Source organism: Excalfactoria chinensis, chromosome 1, assembly GCF_039878825.1.
Source record: "Excalfactoria chinensis isolate bCotChi1 chromosome 1, bCotChi1.hap2, whole genome shotgun sequence".
In the NCBI taxonomy this organism is placed as follows: domain Eukaryota; kingdom Metazoa; phylum Chordata; class Aves; order Galliformes; family Phasianidae; genus Excalfactoria; species Excalfactoria chinensis.
In genome coordinates this window covers 155,739,777-155,750,655 of record NC_092825.1, presented here as the reverse complement: position 1 = coordinate 155,750,655, position 10,879 = coordinate 155,739,777, and positions in this window count along the sequence as shown.

Sequence of the window (10,879 nt, the reverse complement as noted above, 5' to 3'; positions counted from 1 at the left end):
TAGTCTGGACATAAGAGCAAGTGATTTGAAGTACACTGTGGTATGTATACAGGCATTGGTGAACATGGAAGAGTAACACAGATACATATAAGTCATTTGTACTGTTAAAAAGAAAAAAAGGAAAAAAAAAACCAAAAAACTTTATTTTTTAGCTCTTGCTACGTGGCAGAATATCCTGTTTAGGGCTGCATGTTAAGAAACTGAGAAACTTCACCTCCTGAAGTGGCTGACGGAAGCAGACATGATTACATGCTCCAAGAAATAAAAGAAAACTGTCTGAAATATACTAAACCACCAAGCAACAAATTACTATCAAAATAAGCTGACATCACTTAACGCTGTGTTAAATATTGCAGTAACAATTACTTCACCAACGATGAGACACATCTGAGAAATGATGGTGACAGCACCTGTTTCCCAACAACACCCCCCCAGGAAGTCATGGAGCAATAGCCCAACCTTGAGTGGCCTCCGCTATCTCTTCCATCTCTTCTTTCCAAATGCTTACACTTCTGCTCAGAAACACTGAGTGGTCTGTAGGACCACATGAGAAGACGTTTCTCTACGTGTGTCTCAAAGAACTTTCCTGAAAACATATGGAAGATAATATAACTACCATCCCCTGCAAAACAACCTTTAAAATTATCTACAAATTATACTCATCTAGACAGCCCATAGCAGATGAATGTTGGCTTGGTCTATATTAACTTTACTTAATGAGAGAAATAACAGTGAAATATACCTATATATTAAAGTTGTACCTTTTTTTTTTTTTTTTTTTAAGAGTCTGTGTTGTTTTAAAGATCCAGTTGCCAATTACTAAATGAATAGAATATCATGAGTGATGGCAATAGATTATTTTGTTTATGTTTTTCATATGAAAAAAAGAACTCAGGAAAGGCCTCTGTTCTGTTCACCTTGAAGCTCAAATCTCTTCCTAATGAAGAAGAAAAGTGCTAATTGCTCCTGTTACCACCTTAAGACTTTCACACCGTTTTCTAGATTATTACAAAAGGAAACCCAAGGAGACTTTCACTGAGAATCTATGAGGATCTTTTGACACCATAGAATCACAGAATCATAGAATGGCCTGGGTTGAAAAGGACCACAATGATCATCCAGTTCCAACCCCCTGCTATGTGTAGGGTTGCCAACCACCAGACCAGGCTGCCCAGAGCCACATCCAGCCTGGCCTTGAATGCCTCCAGGGATGGGGCATCCACAACCTCCTTGGGCAACCTGTTCCAGTGCGTCACCACCCTCTGTGTGAAAAACTTCCTCTTAATATTTTTAAACAGATCGTTGTATACGAAAACAGCTTTCTTCAAAAGCACTTCTCCAGGATCACTGTGTCATAATCTTCTTTCCAGCACCATGTTTTGTGTTATCATCATTAACTGTGCTACAACAGGAAGGTGACTTGGAGTGATACCAGCCTTCTAACTGTCACAGATATTAATGTCATCTATTTCTTCATCCGCAATGAGTTCATCCTCACCACACTACAGATGCAAGTACAAGGAACCAAGTGCTTGTGTCCAAACACGAGGATATCAGGCTATTCATGAGTCACCTCAAGAAAAAGACTTTAAATAACCATCCCACCAAAACAATGTGGGTTCCTAGGATACACTAGGATACATAGATGACATCTGGACTGAAAACTTGGATTCCCTCATTGATTTCTACCACAAATTTAACAGCCAGAATTGTCCATCAAACTACCTCTGGAAAACTCTTACATCAGCATCAACTTTCTAGACACCACGGTCAACATAAAAAATAGCAACCTACAAACTACCATATGCAGAAAATCCACAGACCAACACACCTCCTTCCACAAACCAACAGCTATCCAAAACAAAGCAGAAGAACTGTGATACAGTACCAGCCCACAAACATCACCTCATTTGCTCTGAGGAGAACATTCATAACACTCCCTCAGAAAGCAACAGATGATGTCCATCCAATAGTAACACTCCTCTATGATTGCATATTTGAAGAAGCCACCTAAACCTTGTACAAACTTACTACAATACAGAGAAAATCCCTCACTGGTTATCATGCACCACAATGTGCAAGAAATATATACTGGAAAATATTAACAATCTGCAACTTATATTTGAAGAAAATCATACCTCTAAATGATTTTTCCTAAAACCATCCCTCCTTCCCTTCCAGCAACACTCAGCATCATTAGCTCCAATGCTAAGCAAATTTTTGGCAGACCAGCATATACTGGCCAGAACTAGATGACTCCAGAAAATCAGGTCCAAATTTCGCCACAACCTATATAATAAATGCCTGCTACTCCAGAGCCACCAAAATCCATAGATCCTGCAGATGCACATCCTGTGATGCACTGTGTGATGCATTCGGCGCTCTCAGGAAGCTGTGGCTGAAACCACACTACCACTGGGTTCTACGTAATTAGGATAGGACAGTGACACCAGTTGGAAAGTGATCTTTCCAAAACAACTACAGGCATCTCCAAACTTGCTGGCCTGACTCTGAAAGATTAAAGGTAGGCTGGAGAACAACATTTTTTAACTTTGTTGGATACCAGGTACTATATCAGATGAATTCAAGACAGACCTGTGATTTTCTCTGTATTTCAAATCTCAGTGATCTTCAGTAGGAATTTCCTACTATATTCTCTGGTCTTCTATGTTTCTGTCGCCTCTTGAAGCCTTAGCAGAGCCAGGATCACCTTTCACACCCAAAACAGCAAACACTTTTCTCTCAGACGTCCAACTGATTAACACAAGTGCAATGAAGTGCAATCATCTAGAAATACCTTCACATTTTCTCTCTTTCAGACCCAACAGGTCATTCATCCACCTGAAATGTGTAACCTAACATCTACTTTACCCAACTGTATATATTAACCTAATAAAAGATCTTCTCTTCCTAAAAAAAAGAACACAAGTTGCTTTCTTTGAATAGCAACATAAAGAAAAGCTCCTCCGATTAAAGCCCTGGCTCTATAATGCAGGTTCTTGGACACTGAACAGAAAGTAGCTCTGGTTTGTCTTCAAAATCCTTGAGTTGCAGGAGATTTGATTATAAATACCTGTAGTGATAAGACTGCTTAACTGTCAAGATTTCTTTATCATTTTGCTTTGAAGCAAAACAGGAAGTACAGTGTTTACATAAAGAACTGTGTTGAAAGTAGGTTCTCACTGCAAAGTTGAAAGTCTTGAAGAATCTGCAAGTCAACATAAAACAATGAAAAAATACAGTGTTTTAGTTTAGTTTGTTCTCCTTCAAAATAAGGAGAACCACTAAAAAAATTCTCACAGCCTATACAGTTCCAGTAAGGCAACATTTATTATCTCAGTAGAGACTCTGTTAACTGAGATATTCCATTTTAGTAGATCAGTAAGTGCATCCTTCTGACTGCAAGAATATTTAGCAGGCATTATTAAATAAGCATCATACTCTTCCAGCAGTTAGCTTTTATTCTGTGGAAAGATGTTCACCATTTTCTTCTTTGCTGTTACTACTGGTTGGAACACTGCTGGCAAAATGTTTCATCAACCAAAGGTTGTTTTGGACATAGCAGAAATGTGTCATTTGAGCATGTTTTAGATAGTAGAACCATAGAATGGCTTAGGTTGGAGGGGACATTAAAATCATCTCCAAGCCCCTGCCATGGACACGGCTGCTACCCACCAAATCAGGCTGCTCAGGATCCCTCCAACCTGGCCTTCAGTGCCTCCAAGGATGGGTCCCCCACAAGCTCTCTGGGCAGCCTGTTCAAGCACCTCACCACCCTCTCATTAAAAAATTTCTTCCTAACATCTAACCTAAGTCTCCTCTCTTTTAGTTCAAAGTGATTCCCCCTTGTTGCATCACCATCAGACCGTGTAAAAAGTCATTCTCCTCCTGCTTGTAAGCTCCCTTCAAGTACTAGAAGGCCACAATGAGATCTCTGTAAAACCTTCTCTTCTCCCAGCTAAACAAGCCCAACTGCTCGTCTGACCAGCAGGTCCTTGCTTAGTCATGTTGGTTTCCTTCTTTGTCTGCCTAATTTCTTATTCTGGAAGATGGAGTACTCTTGTGCTCTCAGAAAGGCATCCTTTTAGTGCTGCCAGCCCTATTTTGTTCCTCTCTTCCTAAGGACAGTTTCCCAGGGGATCTCATCCAACAATTCCTTAAGCAGCCTGATGTTTGTTTTTATAAAGCTCAGGATTATGATGCTGGTCTTTACCAGGCCCATGTTCTTTAGAATCACAAACTCAACCAGGGAATGGTTGCTGCAGCCCAGGCTGCCTCTGATCTTGACCTCTTTAATGATCTCTTCTGCATTGGTGAGCACCAGGTTGAGCAACTCTTCACCTCTGGGTCTGTCCAATACCTGAACCAGAAATTTTTTGTCATTGGACTCCCGGAGTCTTCTGGACTGCTGGCAGCTCACCATGTTGTTTTCCCAGTGTATATCTGAGTGGTTGAAATATCCCATCAGGATGAGAGTCTGCGAGTTCAATGCCTCTTGCAGCTGAAGCAAGAAGGCCTCATCAGCAGGCTCCCCTTGATCAGGTGGCCTGTAGCAGACTGCAGCCATCAGGTGTCCTTTATTGGTCTAGTCCTTAATTTTGACTCACAAGCTCTTGACCTGTTTCTCAGAGACCTGTGCTCCCGATCCCTTCAGCAGATTCCCAAGTGACATAAAGTCTTTTTTAGTACTTTTGAATTTCCTAATTGTAGCCTCATATGATACAGTTTTAAAGTCCAGGAGTGGATACTAGTCCTTCAGCTTTATCATACCTGCTATCCTCTTCCTGATATCCTGAATGCAGGCCCCTGGCAGGCAGCAAACCTCTATAGAGAAGTTATCCAGGCTGCAGATGGGTTCCTCAGTGCCCCGCAGCACAGTCTCCCATTACCAAATTCCTTAGCCTTTTTACAGTGGCACTGGTTGTGACTCAGGTTCTCGGTTGAACCTTCTTGCTGTGGTTGCCCTTTTTGATTTTGAACCATCACACTCTCTTCTCTTTCCATCCCCAGAAGTTTATAGGGGGACTCTGTGGCCAAGGGTGAGGTTTATTCTTCTGCCCTGAGCAGAGGCAAGGTTACGGTCTCCCTCATCCTGCATGTGTTTGCCCTCTGTCAGGTTGGAAACTTTCTTATCTTCTTCCCCTTGCTGGGACCAAGGACAGGGCTGTCAGTCTGCCTGCGCCACCTCATGATACCAGGCATCAGTCTCTCTCTCTGACTGCTGGATACATCTAAGTCTGATAACTTCCCCTTGCAGCCTGCTCTGCTGCTCAATAAGATCATCAAGCTGGGTGCCCTTGCACCCACAGCACTCCCACTTACCTCAGTCCCTCGGGTGACTTCCAGATTCTGGAGCTCCCCACAACCAGAGGTCTGAGCATCTCTGTTGCTCATCAGGAGGTCCATCTGGGAGCATGTGGTTGTGGTCCCTCTGTCTGAGTTGCTGCCTCAGCCCAGCTGTTGTGGCTGATAAGCACCATGTTAGTTTCAGTAGGATGCTGTAGCCGCAGTTTCCCAGACAAGAGAAGTAGCCAGTGTAGTGCCTTCCTTTTGTGAACTGCTGTGTAAACTGACTTGTTGCTTTAGGAGGAAATGAAATTCCACTGCCTCAGAAACTGTAATGAAATGAAGTAACGTTTTTTCCTCTCTTACTTCTCCAGTTGCTGCATGGAGCCCCAGACAGTGTGATATCATGGGTGGCAAAGCTGCCCATGGCAAGGGATTGGAACTGAATTATCTCTAAGGTCCCTTCCAACACAAGCCATTATATGATTCCATACAGTACTGAATATAAGCAAATGTATAAGTGTAAAAAGAAGGGTGGCAAAATATGGCCAGTGGCCTAGAATGCCTCACTGAAAACTTCTGCTTTTATTTAGAGCTGTCTTCTAGAAGAGGCTGGGAAACGGCAATTGATATAACAGGAAATTGTTGTTATATTTCAAAACAGTGGAAAAAAGTATTAAAATGTTCTTTAAGTTTCCCAGTGAGTTGCTGTTCCTCTTCTTTCTAATCTGGTAGATTTGACAAGGTCAGAACAATGAAGCTGATTTTGAAATCTCAGCAGAACTTGTATTAAAGTCTCATATTATTATGGTAAGTTGTCAATAGTGAGAGCCTGAATAGGTTGTTAAAATGCTTAGAGAAACTGACAGATATAGCTTCAGGACTTTCACAGGTTGTGGACCAGGCATCCCCAGTCTGCAGGTTTGAAGTCACTTCGTATTAATTTGCACCATTTATTTCTTCACTGTATAGCCTTTATGCATGGGACTGTATCATCTCAAGGCTTCTTGTGCAGAAAAGGAACCTTCTGCATTTGTAAGCAGGAGTGTTCTTCCAGATACGCAGAAACATTTCTGAACAGCATCCTTTTGAGTCACTTAGCTGTCGTATCACATCTCTGTGTAGTGCTCAAGTTCCAGATATCCTCAGTTAGAAAAGATTTGTGACTGAGTTACAGGTGACACGCAGCACTGTGATTACCTGATGCTTCATGAGATAGTGTCAGAGGGGAAGTCCATCCTGGGGTTATAATCTATCCCAGGAGAACAGGCACTGAAGCACTGTAGTCAGAGGAGCTCCATGTTGGCTAAAATCACTCTGCTTCAAACTATACATTCTAAGTGTTTCAATTTGGATAAAACAAAATAAAATAGATAAATTAAACCAAAGCATTGCAGAAAAGTTATGTTCAATTAAATCATGTTGTCTGAATTAGATGAACATTCTCTTTCTAGTTTCACAGAGCTGCCTTTCCATCTCCATGACATTATGATGAAATGCATGTAGCCCTAAGATTTTATTAAGATCATATACCCAAACTTTGTGATTTCAATCAACAATCCAGTTACAAGCTGTATAATTTTAAATACTTGTGGCCATCCTCTGATGGCCTACCTGTCTGCTCCTTTCAGAAGTGCCCAGAAATGTTGGAATTACTTTGATGACCAGGTAGCTGGCATTATTATCAATTCAGATTTAGTTAAGATAAATGCAATTGAAAACAAATCATTTGTTGATGGCACTAGTGCGGAGAGTCTGCTTTCTCACACAGAGGAATGAGAGCAGCAGCACTGAGTCAGATGGAGATCCACTGAGCTCACAGTTGTCTTTGTGGGTGGCAGCTGCTACAGAATAGGAGCTGCAATATCCATCTGTGGAGAGCCATGTGGCTAGCCCAAGCCATGCTCTTTGAAAACCAGACTGCATTTCCCCAGGGCCTGTACTCCACTTTGTTAATCAAGTGGAGTCTGGAGCTCCAGCTACCACACTGGCACTTCATAGATTGAGACTCTTGAATTGGATGGCAAAACAACACCCAGGATCATGTTCTAGTACCTCCTGCATTTCACCATCCGTGGTGACAGGGAGTAAAATACTTGCGTAACTCATTCAATATCCAGGTTCTCATGCTGCCCAAGAAACCAACAGCTACAAATTCAATTGTGAGTAAGTCCTGCTTAGACAAGAGAATAATATGATTTCAGAAGTTATAGTGGCCAACAGCATATGCCTAGGAAAAAAGTAAAAGAGCAGGGCAGGCATGTAATTAGAATTCCCAGTACACTTGAGCAGCTTGTGGCTCAGAGCTGTCCTAAGCCTGTGGTGATGTTTTTTTATGTTTAAGGCTGTGCCTGAAGATGCCTGAGGATTGTGATGGCGTGTGGACATGTGATGGAGCCTTGGTGGGAGCTGAGTCTTGGACGGGGTACAGGCAAGTGGCTGTGACACAAAAAGAAAAGGCAAAACGCAACAGTAATTACAACGGAGAATATGAAACAGAATCTGTCAGAGCCCTAGCAGTGCTTGTGGCTCACAACAGGGACACAAAGTACCAGATGATGTAGCAAAGATCCCTCAGAGATCATACTGAACAGAAAATACCTGGAAACATTAAGGAGTGGCTGAAGATCTTACAAAGGAGGCATTCCTAGGACATATGGGAGGAGGAGAAAAGCAAACGTTCATTTCACTTTCCACTTTAGACAGTTTTCTCATCTAATCTTGTCAGATTTCACAAACTACACTCTCTTTGCCCATCCCACTGGCATCAGCATCTGTATGGTGATCTCTCCCACCACTGGCATCTGGCATCACTGGTGGTCTCTGAGCACTGGACTGGGTTTGACAAGGAACAGCCATTTGGAGGAGATGCTGGACACCCCCACAGCACTTGATTTTATCTATTGGGTCACAGACTAGAGCACTCCACAGGATGTGGGAGATTTGCCTTCACATTCTTCTTTTGCCAGTGGGATCCAAGCCCACACATATTCCAGGATCCCCAGGAAGAAATCCTAACCACATATCTGTGTGCTGCCTGAGGAATGTACTCTCCCATTTTGCATGGCAGTATTAAGGCTTTGGAAGTGGAAGGGAAAAGGGAGAAAGAGAATATTTGTCTCTGAGTGTATAAGTGTTCCTACATATAACATAACCTGCCTCAGATAATATCTGTTTCTCTGGGGCATCTGTCTCCATCTCTCACTTCCTCTTTTATCCATATAATCCAATGGTTAAAGCATGTTTGCTGATGATATGAAGCTGGAAGGAGTGACTGACACATAAGAAGACTATGCTGCCCTTTACCAAGACCTGGATAGGCTGGAGAGCTGGGTGGAGGGGATGCCAGAAAGGAAAAAGAACTCATTTAAATTAAAGGGTTACAAATAAATGAAAGAGTATAAACTGACAAAGAACATATTTAAGCAGGAAATTAGAAGAAAGGTTTTAAACAGAGATGTTCTGAAATAACCTACCAGAATCAAGGGAGCAGGGAACTTCTCTAGAAACTTCACTCCATTTGTGAAGAGAATTATTTAAGTATTTTATTTCAAAACATCCTTACAATAGCAGGGACTTGTCTTGGCTAGGATGACTATCCCAGTCCTTCTGTGGTGTTGAATTCTTTTGGATGTCAAAAACTACCTAGTCCTTAATGGGAAGATATTCCTCTGCTTATGCAAGGTGCACAGCAGACTTACACAATTTCTATTTTAGGGGAACAAAGTGTGTGGATCTACACAATAAAACTATGCTTTATGCAAATATTAGAAGTATAGGAGAAAAGAGTTTGCACTGAACCGAGGCTCAACATCTAAGCATTGTTATCAACATGAATAGAGAGGTTTAGAGGCAGAAATTACAACGCAAGTTCACAATTCAAGCTCTGCACAGCTTTCTTCCCTTGGAGACTAGCACTTATTCTGCCTGTAAATGGCACAGAACTGAATCCAACAAAGAAAATGAGAGCTTACAAATTGTGGCAGTAAAGGGCCAACATCTGTGGCAAGACTTCCAGGTTAATCATCTTGCAAATTAGGAAGGGAGTCTGGAAAGGAGGACAGATGGAATTCTGCACCATACAAATACGTTGACATTGGAGCTAAGATGTACTGCATGTCCTTGGACTGTATTTGCAGGTGATATGGTTTTATCTTACTCTCTTACAGAACAGTGTCTTTCCCTGAGAGAAAGGCAAAATCTTAACTAGCCTAGTTCTTTGACTTATTTTTTTTCTCTCCAGACATCTTTTGATGGAAAAAAAAAAAACACCCACCACTTTGGTCCAACGTTTGCTTCTAGTTACAAGACTCACCATTAATTAAATGGCAGTTTTTCAATCCCATCGCCACATTTATGGACAGCAGAGTTCAAGAAGTTCATGAACTGGTTCCCCACAGTTATCTTGAACATGAACTCACTGTTTAGTCAATGGCTTAGAAAAACAAGGCTGGACAGCTGGTCTCTGTGCTACTTACCACAGTCTCAGGGCAAGGACAGAGGAAATTTAGAGAATATTTCCAAATACAGTCAGCCAGATTATTCAAATCTACAACACATCTGCATAGATGTTTGCTATTATTTGCTCTCAAATTTAGCATACACTGTAATATGCTCTATTTTATGAGGTGTGAAAGCTGACATCTGTAATGATTGCTCTGTCCTAGCCTGATATCCAGTTGCCACATCTGGCTGTGTCTTGTAGTCTGGGGAAGTGCCCTACCGCAAGGACTTGACCCGCAGAGGATGGTGAGACAGATGAAGCTAGATAATCTTTTTTATGTCCGTGAGGGTCAGTCTTTCAACACCAAGAACTAAAACAAATAAACAGAAGCGGGACACACTGTAATTAATGGCTCCAGAACACAATAAATCCGAACAGCTTCTTTTTTTCAAACCGTGGCTCACTTCACGCTAATACAAAAGTTTAGAGGTGGGAAAAAAAAAACACGACTCAATCATTTCCTTCACTTTAGCTACTGAATTGGATCCACCAGACAGAAACACTTTCAAACTAAATATGCACGTAGGCCACTCTCCACATATGTATGTATGCATGTCTGTACAAGTCATTTGATAGGCTTCTTCCTCTTCCAGCATTTCTTCATCCTAAGTAAACACTGTCTCCTCACTCTACGACTGGAGAGCAGCATTTTCAGGATGTTGCCACACAGACTTAGATACCCAATACAATTTGATCCTGCTCGGGTGTTTTGTATACAGCAGAGATATAAACTGATTTTCATTTCTAAGTCCTTAAATGTCAGCCTGGAGGAAAAGATGGAACACGTCTGCAGACTATTTTCAGTGTATTTCCAGATTTGTGCACACATCCACTGCAGGGCTGTAATATGACCAGATTTGAGTTGTGGGAAACTAAAGATGAGTTCAAAGGCTTGATATGCATGTGCACAGGCCTAATTCAAAGCACTGAAGCCAATGAAATATTTCCATTTAGAGACAGATTGCCTTCTCCTCTCTCACACCGCACTTCTGACACCCCAAGGCATCGTCTCCACTCCTCCTCTTTGGCTTAGCTCTGGGGAGAGAAGGGAGGAAAAGTGGGAGCAAGGCAGGATGACCGGGATGAAAT